The sequence below is a fragment of the Bos javanicus genome, chromosome 24, assembly GCF_032452875.1.
Source record: "Bos javanicus breed banteng chromosome 24, ARS-OSU_banteng_1.0, whole genome shotgun sequence".
Taxonomy (NCBI): Eukaryota; Metazoa; Chordata; class Mammalia; order Artiodactyla; family Bovidae; genus Bos; species Bos javanicus.
In genome coordinates, this window is record NC_083891.1 from 19298360 (window position 1) to 19316701 (window position 18342).

The 18342-nt window shown below is 42.1% G+C and overlaps 1 long non-coding RNA gene across 1 annotated transcript in view; it reads right to left on the reverse strand.

Moving 5' to 3' along the window:
* The window catches only part of LOC133237377 (uncharacterized), a 111288-nt gene that overhangs the window by 52873 nt on the left and 40073 nt on the right, over positions 1-18342 (reverse strand). The window contains exon 2 of the long non-coding RNA XR_009733165.1: positions 6852-6937. This is a non-coding gene — a long non-coding RNA (uncharacterized LOC133237377). The remainder of the gene's footprint in view (positions 1-6851; positions 6938-18342) is intronic.

Below are 18342 nucleotides of genomic sequence, written 5' to 3' on the forward strand. Positions count from 1 at the left end.
TGTAAGGAACTCCACAGTACTTATAAAATTACACATCTTGTGTGTGTGTTCAGCTGCTCAGTTGCTCCTCTGTCCATTGGATAATCCCAGCAAGAATACCAGAGTGGGTTGCCATGCCCTCCTCCAAGGGATCTTCCCCACCCAGGGATCAAACCAGCATCTCCTGCACTGGCAGGCAGATTCTTTACCACTGAGCCACCTGGGAAGCCCCAACCACACATCACATAAAGTGACAAATCAGGGAGTGTGTACTGGCATCTATCCTTTGTGTATGGAGCATCCACTGGGGACTGGAAGGAGGAACGAGTCAGTTTAGCTAGTGTACGTCGCCTCCTTTAACCCTCATGCTGGTTTAAAAGGAAGGAATCCCCAGGCTCCTTTCACCATGAGGAGCCAAACATCAGAAAGCAGTCCCCTACCTTTAGTAATCAGGTGAGGAATAAAATAGGTGAAGGTCAGATTCCAAGCCCCATGCCTTCTACCAGTCTCCTGCATAAGTCCTGCCACAAATTTTCATCTTTTCTATTCAGAGCTCGTCTGTCACTGTGTTTCAGCACAGTAGATGGGCACAAGTCTGAAGTCTGGAAATTTGCCTTTCTGCTCTTCTCCTCTCGGCCACCCCTACCCAATCGCTCATCATCTTCATTCTCCTTCCCTATCGATCCGTATCTATTCGCTAAAGTCCTTCATCCATTCTCCTGAAGCCCAATAGCAGCTGCAAAATCCAGAATATCCTCAGAACAGATGTTTTTGACATCCTTCAGAACTTTAAGCTAGGGCCAAAACTTTTAATGATGCCATTTTACTTGCTTTCCTTCATCTGTATGAGAAGTGTTGATGCATTTGAACTCTCCCTGTGGTTCCTAGAAACACTGCCCGGGGAAATCTGGCACTGAGAGGAACTCCAAGGAGCCTGTAAACGTGTCCTCTGGCCTCGGCTGGGGGCAGTAGAGGCCACGAGGAGCCGATACCTGGATCTTCTCCCCGCGGTTCACAAGCACAGCTGCTCCCATTACACGAGGTGCAAGTGTCACTGACCCTAGAGGGACCACGCACACACGTTTCCTGTGCAAGGGCCTTCAGTGAGTATTGTGAGAAGGTACAGGTGGTTTCTACAGGGCGCTGACACACAGTAGGCACTCAGTAGATGACAGCGGCGGTTAATGGTTCTCCCTTTCCTAACTAAGGGTTTTAGGTCCAGGAGTCCTCCTCAAAACTGTTTAATAAAGTCAAGAAACCCTTTGAATAAAAATGGTGATGGAGTATATTGCCTAATTAACTGTGCTGGTAATTAAATTGCAACAGAAATGGCCTGTATGCATTTAACTAGGCATTTATTATAGCTTAATAAGGTAACGACTGTATGATAAATGCATACCACTTGATTCCAAGGAAGAGATTCTCTGAGCATTAACAAACACCAGTGAGGGGAAAAACTGTTGCAAAGTTTTGGGACTTTCTCCCCTTTACTCCCTCACACAGTTCGTTACTGTTTTTCCCATCGAAACTATTGGATTGGTTAGACAAGCATGATGAAATAATGCAGTTGGTCCCTTTTGCCACAGTTCACTTCCACTGCTGGTTTTGTGACTAAGCCTGGTGGAGTCAGGTGCCATGGGGAATGGTCACTTAGAACCCTGGGAGGCCAGCTGGCTCATATCCTCATGACAAACCCAAGAACCAAGAGGCTGCCTTGCCCTTGGTCACAGAGGCAAAAGCCACAGGACAAGAACCTGGCCTTTATGACTTCTTTTTGTGTGTTCTTTCTTCCACACAGCAGGGATATGTGTATCTGAAAGTCAGTCTTCTCTTATTCCTTGGACGAGCTTCTTTACCTGCTCATTGACAGGGAAAGACCTTTTCTCTTTCAAAACAGAAAGGCATTGTGTCTGAGACAGGAAGCTAAGGAGCTGGAATTCAGACTAAAATAGAAATGACTGATAAACAATCTTGTTCCTACAGTAAGAACTGTCAGTAATAACTTCACAGGATCTGATTACAAAATCCAAATATACATGTTCCTTCCCTGCTCCACAGGGAAGTCAAGATGGTAGCTTAAAATAAGCCCTTGTACTGGTAATGATAACACAATGGACATCTGCAAATACTATAAATTGGGGGTTTGCTTTTCAAAAAACTGGTTTAACAGTAAACTACTAATTGAGGCTCTATGGGTCTAAAGTGAGTGGGTAACAAGGAACAAAGAGGGGTGCTGAAGCTGACTGTGGCTGAGTTTGATTGAGGGCAACAGGTCCCATTTTCCTGTTGGGAAACAAGCATTGTTTGTGAGCACAGCTTTTAACTCCAGAATCTTTCTGATTCAAATCCATCTGTACAAACATTTGTTTTTAATTAGAAGAACTGAACACAAAAAGGAGACTAATGGGGCTACAGAAGAAGACAGTTCAGAATACATTTTTGCTTGATTACTACCGATTAGTTGTCCCAAAAAAAAATATAACTGAGAGACTCTTCATTGGTTGGGTATGAAATGTGGTGTTTGCCAGAAAGCATTGTAGATTTTTTAAGCTTTGTAGAACTGAGGTATACAACTCCAAAAATTACTGCTCTCATAATCACCTGTCACATAATTAAAGCCCAATAATTGCCTTATGAGATCAAAGGAAATCCTTTTTGAATGCATGCAATAGACAAAAAGGGCCCGAACTTAATTTTTTATTTGAATCAAGCCATTTGGTTCTTTGTCATATGAAAAGGCTAAAGGATAATAATAATGGTATTATCCCAATCATGTGAGTCAGCATTGCAAGATAGGAATTCGAAATTAAAAGAATGTTGTATCAAGTGAGGAATCATATGTTTAAATCAATGACTAACCTGCTTTATGACTAACAGACATTAAAGCCAAGGAGATTTAGAGAGCGACTAGCACTGTTTTCCCTTCACGTTATTTTTGGGCTGTTTGAAGTTGAGGCTCTGGGAGATTGAAGCAACCTCTCTGACTCCTTGGGGCTTCCCTGGTAGCTCAGCGGTAAAGAATCTGCCTGCTAATACAGGAGATGTGGGTTCAATCTCTGTGTGGGGAAGATTCCCTGGAAAAGGAAATGGCTATCCACTCCAGTATTCTTGCCCGGGAAATCCCCATGGACAGAGGAGAACAGAGGAGCCTGGTGGGTTACAGTCCACGGGGTTGCAAAGAGTCCGACACGACTGAGTGACTGAAGTACAACAGTGAGGTTTACTCCCTGTGACAGCAGAGAACACAGGCTCTTCCCACATCAGGCTCAGGAGCTGATGCCCCATCTATCTTTAGGACCTAGGCCAGAACTCTAGAGCTCTGTGGAATGCACGGCGAGTTCAAAGTCCCCAGGTGATTTGAATGTGTAGCCAGGATGAGAACCACCACTCCTGGCTCCTGTCAGTGTCACTGTGATCTGCTCCCTCTTCAAAGATGACTGTCTCTCATGGTTACTATCAGCAGCACAGGTGGCCCTTGCCTTTTCCCCTGTGATATGGATCTACTAAAAGCAATGTTCTTCATTGTTATATCATATTATTACCTCATTAAAAGTTCAAAATTATTCTGCCAGGCAGCTGTAATTATTAATCCCATTTGATAATAAGGATAGTTCAAAAGCACCGGCCCAAACTAGGATTCTTCAGTTCAGTTCAGTCACTCAATCGTGTCAAAGCTTTGCGACCCTGGGGACTGCAGCACGCCAGGCTTCCCTGTCCATCACCAACTCCCGGAGTTTACTCAAACTCATGTCCATCGAGTTGGTGATGCCATCAAACCATCTCATCTTTTGTCTTCCCCTTCTCCTCCCACCTTCAATCTTTCCCAGCCTCAGGGTCTTTTCAAATGAGTCAGTTCTTCGCATCAGGTGGCCAAAGTATTGGGAGTTTCAGCTTCAGCATCAGTCCTTCCAATGAATATTCAGGACTGATTTCCTTTAGGATGGATTGGTTGGATCACCTTGCTGTTCAAGGGACTCTCAAGAGTCTTTTCCAACACCACAGTTCAAAAGCATCAACTCTTCGGCACTCAGCTTTCTTTATAGTCCAACTCTCACATCCATACATGACTACCGGAAAAACCAGAGCTTTGACTAGGCTGACCTTTGTTGGCAAAGTAATGTATCTGCTTTTTAATATTCTGTCTAGGTTGGTTATAACTTTTCTTCCAAGGAGCAAGCATCTTTTAATTTCATGGCTACAGTCACTATCTGCAGTGATTTTGGAGCCCCCAAAAATAAGCTCTCTCACTGTTTCCATTGTTTCCCAATCTATTTGCCATGAAGTGATGGGACCAGATGCCATGATCTTAGTTTTCTGAATGTTGAGCTTTAAGCCAGCTCTTTCACTTTCCTCTTTCACTTTCATCAAGAGGCTCTATAGTTTTTCTTCACTTTCTGCGCTCAGATATCTGCATATCTGAGGTTATTGATATTTTTCCCAGCAATCTTGATTTCAGCTTGTGCTTCATCCAGCCTGCCATTTCACATGATGTACTCTGCATACAAGTTAAATAAGCGGGGTGACAATATACAGCCTTGACATACTCCTTTCCTGATTTGGAACCAGTCTGTTGCTCCATGTCCAGTTCTAACTGTTGCTTCTTAACTTCCATATAGGTTTCTCAGGAGGCAGATAAGGCGGTCTGGTATTCCCATCGCTTTAAGAATTTTTCACAGTTTATTGTGATCCACACAGACAAAAGCTTTGGCATAGTCAATAAAGCAGAAGTAGATGTTTTTCTGGAACTCTCTTGCTTTTTTGATGATCCAGCAGATGTTGGCAATTTGATCTCTGTTTCCTCTGCCTTTTCTAAAACCAGCTTGAACATCTGGAAGTTCAAGGTTCACATACTTTTGAAGCCTGGCTTGGAGAACTTTGAGCATTACTTTGCTAGCTTGTGAGATGAGTAAAATTGTACAATAGTTTAAACATTCTTTGGCATTGCCTTTCTTTGGGATTGGAATGCAAACTAACCTTTTCCAGTCCTGTGGCCATTGCTGAGTTTTCCAAATTTGCTGGCATATTGAGTGCAGCAGCTTCACAACATCATCTTTTAGGATTTGAAATAGCTCAACTGGAATTCCATCACCTCCACTAGTTTTGTTTGTAGTGATGCTTCCTAAGGCCCACTTGACTTCGCACTCCAGGATGTCTGGCTCTAGGTGAGTAATCAACCATCATGGTTATCTGGATCATGAAGATCTGTTTTGTATCATTTTTCTGTGTGTTGTTGCCACCTCTTCTTAATATCTTCTGCTTCTGTTAGGTCCATACCATTTCTGTCCTTTATCGTGCCCATCTTTGCATGAAATGTTCCTTTTGTATCTCTAATTTTCTTGAAGAGATCTCTAGTCATTCCCATTCTACTGTTTTCCTCTATTTCTTTGCATTGATAGGATAATACCTGCCCAAACAATGATAGGTCCAGACTATTCAAGTATGATTTGAGACTCAGAGCACCTCAACCTTAGGCAGATTCTTTACCAACTGAGCCACTTACAAAAATGCTGATGCCTAAACCTTACTCCACAAGATTTTGACTTAATGGATGGAAAATAATTCCAAAGGAGATTCTAATAGGCAGCAGTGTTGAGAACTATCAAGTCAGATATGTTCAAAATTCATGATCGTCCCAACAAGCACAGGAAAAGATTTTTAACATCAGTAATCACTAGGGAAATACAAATGAAAACTACAATGAAATATCATTTGACCCCATTAGGATGGCAAGTATCAAAAGAACAGAAAATGCTGGCTATGATGTAGAGATATTTAGAAGATTTATGCTTTGCTGGTGGGGATGTAAAATGGTGCAGCCACTGTAGAAAGCAGTATGGCAGTTCCTCAAAAAATAAACATTGAGTTACCCAGTAATTCCACTCCTGGATACATATCAAAAAGAACTAAAAAGTCAGGACATGTGCCCTGCTGCTTGAAATCTATGATGACTCTTGCCATAATACCTTGACTAATGAGATGGTAGGCATTTTTTTTTTTCTCCTGTGACTTTCCAGGATCTCAGAATCAAGGAAGTCATCTAAGTCAGCCATTTGGGCTGTTTGTATGAATAGGAGTTTTTTTTGTTTTGTTTCTTTTACAAATCAGGATGTCAAATCTTTATGAGATGTTCCCAGGACTCCTTGGCGGCAGAAATGTAAAGCCAGTGGATCTCTGCTCCTCCTGGGAGGGAATTCTGTCTGAGGTCATTGTACTGCCTTCCATGTTCAGAAGCATATCCAGTTATTCCGAGGAGCCCAATCTGTGCCTTTAACCAGAACAGAAGTTAAACACACAAACCCGAGGAAACTGCATTCTTAAAAGGCTTTTCTTCCCAAAGCAAGGAGTGTATGAGGGTGAAAAACCTCTAATTCCCAAGACAGTTCTCTAGATGTCTGCTTCTTCATAATTCAGAGGACTTTCAGCCTAGAAAAATCTTCATGCTGCAAAGAGGAGAACAAGCCTCACTGAATTCCTCTAGAATTTCTCTCCAGAGATGCTTTTAAAAATTGCACCAAAATCCCCAGATTCAGCTGAGTGGAATTGGACACGTGGAGGCATGCACTTCTGCATGTGCAGTGGGAAGGGGCAGCTTTGAACAAGCCCATCACTGCTCGGGGCCTCAGTTTCCCCCAAACAGAAGAAGGTAATAAAGTCCCACACGCGCATCCCAGAAGAGGTCAGCATGTTATTATGTGTACCTTACCAAGGTCCTTAGGAAAAAAGCCTAACAAACTCTACAAACACAACGTGTTTTCACACTCACACTGCTCCTAGTACCCTTAATGCAGGCCCCAGTCTCTCCTGGGGGTGCGGAACTGAGGGGTGGCTTGTGCCATTCAGCAACAATTTACACCATGGATAAATACACCCACCTTGACATTTTCAGAGCCTGGCCCAGAAGAAAAAGTCCTTTTTTCCCCTGAAGCATTAAGAGAAAATGTGTGTGATTATCATCTGCCTGGGGAGAAAAAAAAATGGTTAAAGAAAGAGGGAGGAGAAAAGGGAATACAGCTGAACTGACAACGAGAAACTCACCATTTTATTCTGCACAATTGAACTTCATTAATCATAGAAAATCAGAGATGGAAGAGACCTATTGGGTCACCCCATCTATCCCTCTGAAAGCATTAAAAGCTTTCAAATGAGACAGAAATCGGAGGTCCTGATTGCTGATGGTCATTAAAGATGTTTTTTGTGAAGAAAAATGTTAACCTTCGTGTCCCTGACAAATTACACTCTGGGTGGTGACAGGCTGCCTTTGCCAGGGCGCCCCGGCTCCAGGGTTGGAGGTTATCACCCCTTAGCGTGAGTGCTGCTAAATGGCTTCATCAGGGGCCCCTGTTAGATAACCACCACTCGCTCGCTGAGAGGGCCCACTTCCCTGCTCCTGCTCTGCAATCCCTGCAGGAGAGAAGGAGCGCAGCTTTCCTTCCCAGGCGCCGCGTTTCACAGGGAGTTGCTCTGCCTTCACTAGCTCACCATGTGCTCCCCCTACCCAGCCTTCATGGCCTTAGGTTCAGGGCTCACAGGGCATCCCCAACCTGGGGATGAGCACCTGCCATTTCAGGATGTGCCGGATCTTGTATCCCTTCCTCCTAGGAGAGTCCTCACTCTTTATTTTATTGATTATTATTATTTTGACTGTGCTGGGTCTTTGTTGCGGCACTTAGGGAATTCTCATCACAGAGCATGGGCTCTCTAGTGTTGCACGTGGGTTCAGTTGCCCCACGGCATGTGGGATCTTAGTGCATTGCCCTGGAAGGCAGGTTTTTAACCTCTGGACCACCAGGGAAGTCCCCCCACTCTTTATTTTAGAGAGCTGTCCTTCTCTCATTCCAGGTGACTCTGCAGGTCAGGACCCTACTTTCCAGTTCATAGTTTCCATGACCAGGCCCACCTACCCTCATAGTTCAACAAGCTGTCTGCACTTACTGACCAGGAATGAGTACAGGACCCAAACTACTCCAGTATGGGCTATTCTCTGGAACTGTATATATCAACTCTAAGGAAAAGGAGCTTTCTCTTCCCTCTGATGTTGCCAAGGTGGCATGACACCAACCTGAAACTGTGGTGGCCACCCCAGGGCATGGCAATAGACCATCAGATCAGAATAGGAGGAGGAGAGTACTCGGGAAAGTAAAGAGAGAAAATTATGTGCATCTCCTGGATCCCTAAAGACAACCACTCCTGTTTTCCCAGTTTTGGAAGCCAATAAATTAAGCTTCTTCACTTAAGCTACTTTGGGCGTGGTTTCATTCCCTGGAAAACCATGGAGTTTTGACTACTACATGCTCACTATATGTTTCCGCCACTCTGTGTTTATGTAAGGACAGCTCCCACTGGAGGAAAAAGCCATGCTTTCTTCTTTTCAGTGCCACAGACCGACCCCCACCTAGGAGGTAATTGGTACATCACTGGGGCTTCCCAAGTGCTACTAGTGGTGAAGAACCTGCCTGCCAATACAGGAGATGTAAGAGATACAAGTTGGATCCCTGAGTTGGGAAGATCCCTTGGAGAAGGGCATGCCAACCCACTCCAGTATTCTTGCCTGGAGAATTCCCGTGGACAGAGGAGCCTGGCAGGCTGCAGTCTGTATGGTTGCAGAGTCAGACACAACTAAAGTGACTTAGCACTCAAGTAGTAGATCATTGGATTGTATCCAAATATCTTTGCCAACAGGAGCTTGCCTTTAATTTTCTCCCCTACAGAGACTGCTGGTAGCTGGGAAGCATCGTGAGTCAACTCACTGGTCAATGACACCCAAAGAAAGGCAATTCAGTCCCTCCCAGGACACGCATTCTCCTCTAAGGATACAATAAACATGAGTGGGCTGACTGAAGTGCCTCTCAACCCAGCTGGTCACTCCCAGCTGACCCCTCCTCTTCTCTAGGCTAACTTGTACTCTGGCTTTTCATTCAAGCTTTGGCTTTGCACTTTACATAACATATATGAATATCATGCCATGTGTGAATATCACACAAACCTTTTTCTCACAACTTCTGATTGCCATAGATCAGGCCCAATTTGGAGACCTGCCCTTCAAGGTCAAGAACAGAATTTGGAGAAGAAACTTTTCACAAAAGCCAAGGAGCAGTTGGCATCAGCAACCCTTCAGCCCAAAGGCTGAAAGTGACAAGAAAAATGGTCTCGCTGATATAAGAAATAACTGAAGTTAAGACCTTAAACAAAATCATAAAACTTGTATGCCCTCTCCCTCCCTGTGGCATCACCCCTGTCTGCACCCCCTTTTCTGGTGTCCCATTCTCCAAAGTCACCCCCTCCTGTTTGTCTCACCCCCTCCTTTTTGTCTCCTAAGGTCTCCCGGAACCTTCATGTAACCAACCTCAGAAAGGCATCAATAACTTTTGTTACATAATGAATGCCAATGTTTATTCATCACCCCAGTGGTGAGGTGTATATTTTGTGTTTTATCTTTAATAATGAGCCACAGAGTCTAATAATAATAGTAGTATTAATGGGAACAACAAACAGTTGCATAGCACTTCCTAGCTGCCAGGCACTGTCCTAACTACAAAGATCAACCCATATAATCTGCACAATAAACCTTAAAAGGAGAACTAGCGAAGGACACACAGACACAAAGAACAGACTTTTGGACTCAGTGGGAGAAGGAGAGGGTGAGATGATTTGAGAGAATAGCACTGAAACGACATTTTCTGTTTTACATACCATATGTAAAACTGATAGCCAGTGGGAATTTGAGGTATAATGCAGGGATCCCAAAGCCAGTGCTCTGTGAAAACCTGGAGGGATGGAGTGGGGAGGGAGGTAGGAGAGGGGTTCAGAAGGGAGGAGACTCATGTATGCTTATGGCCAATTCATGTTAATGAATGGCAAAACCCATCACAATATTATAAAGTAATAATCCTCCAATTAAAATAAATAAGCATTTTTTTTAAAGGGAGCTAATATTATCAGCAGCAGTGAGGCTAGGTCATTCGCTCCCATCCACATGGCTGATAAACAACAGTGCTAGGATTTCTTTCTACCAAGTAGATATCTATCAGTTCAGTTCAGTTGCTCAGTCGTGTCCGACTCTCTGTGACCCCCTGAATCACAGCACGCCAGGCCTCCCTGTCCATCACCAACTCCTGGAGTTCACTCAAACTCACGTCCATCGAGTCGGTGATGCCATCCAGCAATCCTATCCTCTGTTGTCCCCTTCTCCTCCTGACCCCAGTCCCTCCCAGCATCAGAGTCTTTTCCAATGAGTCAACTCTTCACATGAGGTGGCCAAAGTACTGGTGTTTCAGCTTCAGCATCAGTCCTTCCAATGAACATCCAGGACTGATCTCCTTTAGGATGGACTGGTTGGATCTCCTTGCAGTCCAAGGGACTCTCAAGAGTCTTCTCCAACACCACAGTTCAAAAGCATCAATTGTTCGGTGCTCAGCTTTCTTCATAGTCCAACTTTCACATCCATACATGAACACTGGAAAAACCATAGCCTTAACTAGACAGACCTTTGTTGGCAAAGTAATGTCTCTGCTTTTTAATATGCTATCTAGGTTGGTCATAACTTTCCTTCCAAGGAGTAAACATCTTTTAATTTCATGGCTGCAATCACCATCTGCAGTGATTTTAGAGCCCCCAAAAATAAAGTCTGACACTATTTCCACTGTTTCCCCATCTATTTCCCATGAAGTGATAGGACCAGATGCCATGATCTTCATTTTCTGAATGTTGAGGTTTTTTTTTTTTTTTTTTTTTTTTGAGTGTTGAGTTTTAAGCCAATTGTTTCCACTCTCCTCCTTCACTTTCATCAAGAGGCTTTTTACTTTTCTTTTTCCACTCTCCTCTTCACTTTCTGCCATAAGGGTGGTGTCATCTGCATATCAGAGAAATATCTGCATATTTCTCCCGGCAATCTTGATTCCAGCTTGTACTTCTTCCAGCCCAGCATTTCTCATGATGTACTCTGCATATAAGTTAAATAAGCAGCGTGACAACATACAGCCTTGACATACTCCTTTTCCTATTTGAAACCAGTCTGTTGTTCCATGTCCAGTTCTAACTGTTGCATTCTAACTGTTGCTTCCTGACCTGCATATAGGTTTCTCAAGAGGCAGGTCAGGTGGTCTGGTATTCCCATCTCTTTCAGAATTTTCCACATTTTATTGTGATCCACACAGTCAAAGGCTTTGGCATAGTCAATAAAGCAGAAATAGATGTTCTTCTGGAACTCTCTTGCTTTTTCGATATCTGGTGGATGTTGGCAATTTGATCTCTGGTTCCTCTGCCTTTTCTAAAACCAGCTTGAACATCTGGAAGTTCACGGTTCACGTATTGCTGAAGCCTGGCTTGGAGAATTTTGAGCATTACTTTACTAGCGTGTGAGATGAGTCCAATTGTGCGGTAGTTTGAGTAGATATCTATAGTCAATGAAATTAGAAAGATGCATTATTTTAAACTGGGGATCAATGGAGGTATTGACAGTTTGGAAACAAGCTAAAAAGGAGAATTGGGAAAGAACTTGGAGAAATAAGTCAGAATGGGCAGGTGATTGGAGCTCTTGCTGAGGTGAGTAACAATAGGAAACAGGACAGAAAGTCAGACACTGAGAAGTCTAGATATGCATCCAGCAAGTCATTTGAAGGCAGGCCAGCAGATGCTGCCCTAAGGGAGGAGCACAGGAATCAGAGATGCTTCACAGATGCAATAACCTCAACTGGCCCCTGAAGGATGGCCCAGACCAAGGAATAGATACCCTGAGCAGCACTCCACTACTGAGTTAGCACTCAGGTTCTTCTCCACTAGGACTTTGTTCTCTCTATAGAGAAATACAATCTGAGTTTCAAATGATAACACAATGGTTAAAACACAGATTCCATATATTATAACAATAAATTATTTTGATAATTTTAATTATCCTTAGTAAAACAGATGATTTATATTTAATTGTCTTACTACAATAAAATTAAATGGTTACAACTATAATCATTATATATAATATAGAATGCACACTATAAACTAAAACAGTTCTGGTATCATAAACAAACATGTGATTTAGTTAACCATTGCACATTTCAGATGCTTGAACCTGAGGGGTTTTTTGCTTCCAGTCTGATTCAAAGATTTCTCAGGCAGAAGTCTAATCTCTGAAATTCTATTCCCTGTGGCCAAGTCGAGAGGTGTATGTCCCCTGCCTGGGTAACTGGTGGGTTGACTGTCAGGAGGAAATGATCTCCTGATCTTTCACAAGCTGGTCTCAACAAAGGAATAGCCTATCTCCATTTTATTTGTTTATTTATTTAGGCCATACTACGTGTCATGTGGAATCTTAGTTCCCTGAACAAGGATTGAACCTGCACCTCTTGCATTGGAAGCATGGAGTCTTAACCAATGGACCATTAGGGAAGTCCCTTATCTCCATTTTAGAAAGCTACTTCATTAAGGTATACTTTACTTTACTAACTCTAGAAGTCGTGTCTGACTCTTTGCGACCCCATGGACTGTAGCCCACCAGGCTTCTCCATCCATGGGATTCTCCAGGCAAGAATACTGGAGGGGGTTGCCATTTCTTTCTCCAGGGGATCTTCCCAAAACAGGGACTGAACCCAGGTCTCCCGCATTGCAGGCAGACGCTTTAACCTCTGAGCCACCAGGGAAGCCCATTAATTTACCTAAATATATTGCACCTATTTTGAGCATAAAACATGATGAGCTTTAACAAATTTGTATGTCCATTTAACCACCTTCTTAATGCATGACTATCTACTTAAATACAAACAAATGTAAACACTTATAACACAAAGAGGATTCCTAATGATAAGGAATGGAATTCCCAGGTGACTCAGTGGTGAAGAATCCACCTACCAATGCAGGAGATGCAGGTTTGATCCCTGGACTGGGAAGATCCCCTGGAGGAGGAAGTGGCAGCCCACTCCAGTATTCTTGCCTGGAGAATTCCATGGGAAGAGGAGCTGGTGGGCTACAGTCCATGGGGTTGCAAAGAGTCGGACATGACTGAGCACACATGCACACACGGTAATGATTTCGATATTTGGCAAAACTAATACAATATTGTAAAGTTTAAAAATAAAATTAAATTTAAAAAAAAAAAGAAATTCAACCCCAATCAACACACATTTGGTAGATGATGAATTCAAAAGCACCTAGGACAATGATTAGCACATTACGCTCGATAATAATTTTATATACAAAGTGAAATTGCTTCTATGTGCCTGACAGTGTGTTCGACTCTGTAAGTGCAGGGCCAAAAAATAATAATGCAAACAATTGAAAGAGCAGGTAGATAAAGATGCAAGCTTTGAGAGAGGACTACATTGGTGTGGAAAGTAAGGAAAGAAATTTTCCTGACTTTTTCCTAAATTTTCTTTCCACACATTGGTGTGGAAAGAAATGAGGAAGTCCAAATGCAGAAATTTGAAAATTGATCAGGGTGGCATTTGATACAAGGTTGGATAATGAACTCTCTTTTGAAAGGGAAAATGTAGAAGTTAGCAATTATGAGAACAGTTTTCCAAAGAACAGTTCCAGCAAAAGCACTAAAATCTGAAACCAATATGTGTTCATAGGATACCTATAGGAGAATAATAGGGGTGGGGGGAAAGCTAAGAAAATAAGTTAGTAAGCATTTGAGAAGCCCCCCTACCCAAGATGTCTTGACTAGTTCTCTGATGACAATTATTCCAACTCCAGAAGCCAAGGCATTCATTTTGCTCAAAACTTTATTTATTAAAATGCAAATATATGCATGGAGGTTTGCTATATGATGCTCTCAACCTGTATGCAGAACTGTATGCAACCTGTATGCAACACTTAGGACTGGACATGTAACAAGAGACTGGTTCCAAATTGGGAAAGGAGTATGTCAAGGCTGGATATTGTCACCCAGTTTATTTAACTTACATAGAGTACATCACGGAGAAGGCAATGGCACCCCACTCCAGTACTCTTGCCTGGAAAATCCCATGGACGGAGGAGCCTGGTAGGCTGCAGTCCATGGGGTCGCTAAAAGTCGGGCACGACTGAGCAGCTTCACTTTCACTTTTCACTTTCATGCATTGGAGAAGGAAATGGCAACCCACTCCAGTATTCTTGCCTGGAGAATACCAGGGACAGAGGAGCCTAGTGGGCTGCCATCTATGGGGTCACACAGAGTCGGACACGACTGAAGTGACTTAGCAGCAGAGTACATCATCAAAATGCTGGGCTGAATGAAGCGCAAGCTGGAATCAAGATTACCAGGAGAAATATCAGTAACCTCAGATGACAGAAAGCAAAGAGGAACTAAAGAGCCTCCTGATGAAGGTGAAAGAGAGAGTGAAAAAGCTGGCTTAAAATTCAATATTCAGAAAACTAAGATCATAGCATCCAGTCTCATCACTTCATGGCAAACAGATGGGGAAACAATGGAAACAGTGACAGACTTTATTTTCTTGAGCTGCAAAATCACTGCAGATAATGACTGCAGCCATAAAAAGAAAAGATACTTGCTCCTTGGAATAAAAGCTATGACAAACCTGGACAGCATATTAAAGAGCAGAGCCATTACTTTGTTAACAAAAGTCTGTATAGTCAAAGCTATGTTTTTTCCAGTAGTCATGTGTGGATGTGAGAGTTGGACAATAAAGAACATTGAGCACTGAAGAACTGACTCTTCAAACTGTGGTGTTGAAGAAGACTCTTGAAAGTCCCTTGGACTGCAAGGAGATAAAACCAGTCAATCCTAAAGGAAATCAAGCCTGAATATTCATTGGAAGGACTGATGCTGAGGCTGAAGCCCCAATATTTTGGCCATCTGCTGCGAAGAGCTAAGTCATTGGAAAAGACCCTAATGCTGGGAAAGATTGAAGACAAGAGGAGAAGGGGAAAACAGAGGATAAGATGGTTAGATGGCATCACCAATTCAATGGACATGAGTTTGAGCAAGCTCTGGGAGATGGTGAAGGACAGGGAAGCCTGGCATGCTGCAGTCCATGGTGTCACAAAGAGTCAAACATGACTCAGCAACTGAACAACAACAATGCTATATGATGCTCCAGGCTTTTGTTCTTAGGATAAATGTGGAAGGAGGTTTGGAGTAGGAAAGAAGAGTATAAGTTACCAAATATCCAAGAAGAAAAAGAGAGAGATATGTCAAAAGGGGGTCCAGGAGCAGGAACCCAGGAGACCTTAATGGCATTCACTAATGTAAAAGTCCTGCTTCAATAAACCTTAAGACTCAAGGTGCTGGAATGATCCAAGTATGAGAACATGGCTTACAGCCCTACCTTCTGACTCTGCCATATGACTGCTATCCATCACTGGCTGAGACCTCTCTCAAAGTGGCAGCTCTCTGTAGGATCCTTTATGTTCCTGTGGTGGGAGAGGTTAAGACCTGGCTGCCATCACCAATATGACTACAAATGAAGCCCAAATTGTTAAGTACACTGAGATTAAAATGTCCATCAGCCCTCATGCATTTGATTCTTTCTTTCAGTACTCTTCAATTATGGGACAATCTAACCCTGTGTTTAAGGTTATTTTGGGAGACAAGGACATCTCCTGCCAATGACCAAGAGTGATGTGTACCATTAGAGTTCCACAGTTGAGTGCAGCTGTTTTCTGAGACTGTATTTCCTACAAACTGAAAAAGCAGGCTGCCTCTTTCTCAGATAAGTGATGCAAAGAAGGCAAGAGGGTGATAGGCAGTTCAGGCAGCAAGCTAAGACTCTGGAATTCCAAGTCCACTTGAGATATTTCAGATGTTCTCAGAGTCTGAAGGACCTTGAAAGCACTTTGTCTTTAGTCAAGTGAACTCTAAACATTTCCACTCCTCTTGAGTCTTCAACTCCAAGTTTAAAATCTTCAACTCCATCACTCTCAGAAGACAGAATTTTCCAAACAAATAAGTTAAAACACACTTATCACTCACCCAATACTTGCTGGCACTCTGCTCTTAAGAAATTGACATCTTGATTGAAAAAAAAAAAAAAAAAGCCAGTAATGAAAACATAACCAATGAGAGAAGAATATAGCCAGATGAAGAAATTCTAAGGTAACTAATATTACAGAGAGTTGGAAATTATCTTGTTTTTAATGATTTATTTTGCAGAGAGTTAGGAGTAAGACTTTCTATTCTTCTTATGTTAAACAGAAATTTAAATGTTTTATACCCAACTAAAATTTCCCAGGTTTTAATTTTCTTTCAACATCACTCTGCAGACATGGAAAAACAACCAATTCATTGACACCTAGAAAGAAACATTTTAAGAAATAGGTAAATGGAAATACTCTTTTCAGTGCTCCTCTGATTTCCTCACTGTTTCTTTTTTAAGATCCTCTTTGTCCTCTTACTCACCAAATGTGGATGTCTTTAATATTCTGACCTTGGTCGTTGTCTATACTCTGCATACTCCTCTCTGGAACTTTTAGCCACTCTTAGAGTATAAGAATGATAAAACATATCTTACAGTTCCAATGTCCCAAAAGAATAGCTGATTTTCTTGAATTCGTACCTCCATTCAGTTGTGGAAGCTGTGATAAAATCTCCGCCCATAATAGCAAAACTCAAACAAGAAGTATGACTTACATGGCCTTTCACTATTTTCACTGAATTGTTTGAATGGACATTTTAAGACTGTGTAGACACAGACTTGGGCTTCCCTGGTAGCTCAGTGGTAAAGTATCCACCTGCCAATGTAGGAAATGCAGATTCCATCCCTGGGTTGGGAAGATACCCTGGAGAAGGAAATGGTAACTCACTCCAGTATTTTTGCCTGGGAAATCCCATGGACAGAGAAGACTGTTAGATTGCAGACCATGGGGTCACAAAGAGTCAAACAAACTTAGCAACTAAACAACAAAAACAGATACAGACTCAATGCTCTAGCCTTGTTCAATTGTAAACAAGTTTAGTCTAGTGATTAGATGTTCAAATATGAGTATCTGCATTCTAGCAGAACATATTTCTTCCTGGGCCATCTAAGATCAGTACTCCTAATAATACAATTTGGGGAGCTATTTCATTAATAAGGCAGACTCTTTTTGGCCCACATTGCCAAACACAAATCCTCTATTCCCTTTCTTTTAGCAATGAACCAACAGGTCTAATGTATCTCTCAAACAAAAGAAAAATGTATACTTTCCAGATTTCTCTCCCTTCTGCTTCCTTCATCCAGATAAAGTCAATATCCTTTGTGAATGGATAAGAAATTTGTGACAGTGCTGACAACTGGCTCTAGTAAACAAGATGAAAAGGTCACTGGATTATTCATTTTATCCAGGTTCCACTATTAACTCACTGATCTATAGCTCCCGGAAATCCACTTAACCCTCAGGGCCACAATTTCCTTAATTATAAAACAAGTAATATTCACTCTGCCATCCTACTGTGGTCATTCTTTCTAAACCAAATACCTACATACATTTGTTAAGTCCAAGTATTTCTGGTGGCTAATTGGTAAAGAATCTGCCTGCAATGTGAGAGACCTGGGTTCGATCCCAGGGTCAGGAAGATCCCCTGGAGAAGGGAATGGCAACCCACTCCAGTATTCTTACCTGGAGAATCCCTTGGACAGAGGAGCCTGGTGGGCCACAGTCCATGGGGTCACAAAAAGCTGGAAATGACTGAGCAACTAACACCACCACCACCACACCCTATGGATAATACAGCCCTTTATTCTTCAACCATATACCATGTTAGATGTCTCCTCTCTTTACTTAGGTATCAGAGATAGATTTAGCTTAAAGAAATTCTAAAATCTAGTCTGTCAACACAATCAGTTGATTCTACTTCCACAATATTTTGTGAAATTTTTCTCCTCTTTATCTATTTCCCTTATTTTATACTTTTATTGTGCTTCATCTGGATTACTCCAGTGGTTCCCAACTGTTCTGTAGAGATCTCTGCCCCCATATTGGCCCTGCCAGTTCATTCTCTACTATCAAAATGACATTTTCGAAACTAAAATCTTATATACTATCTTCTATTTAATATCCCTCAACTATATTTCCTTCATGAAAACATTCACATTCTTGATTAACATTGAAACAGCTCTCAACATCCCTATTCCCATAACCTGGCCCTTATTTATACTATTTCCTCTACCTAGATTTTTACTTTTCTTCTTTTCTTGCTTTTTCTCACCCACACTCTCACTACTCAATTTTCCTAACATCCTTCATATCCTACTATATTATTGCTACTGTATTAGCCAAAATAAGTACATCTTCAGACCTGTGAAGGATATTAAATTTTATCCTATCTACAAACTAATAAGTTAGCCTGCCACAGTTTCATGGATGCTGGGAAGAGACATACTTTGAGTCAGTAACAAAGACAGCTCATCACTCACAACATCGCAGTAGCCAGAGTATCAGCATTTGCTCCAGTTT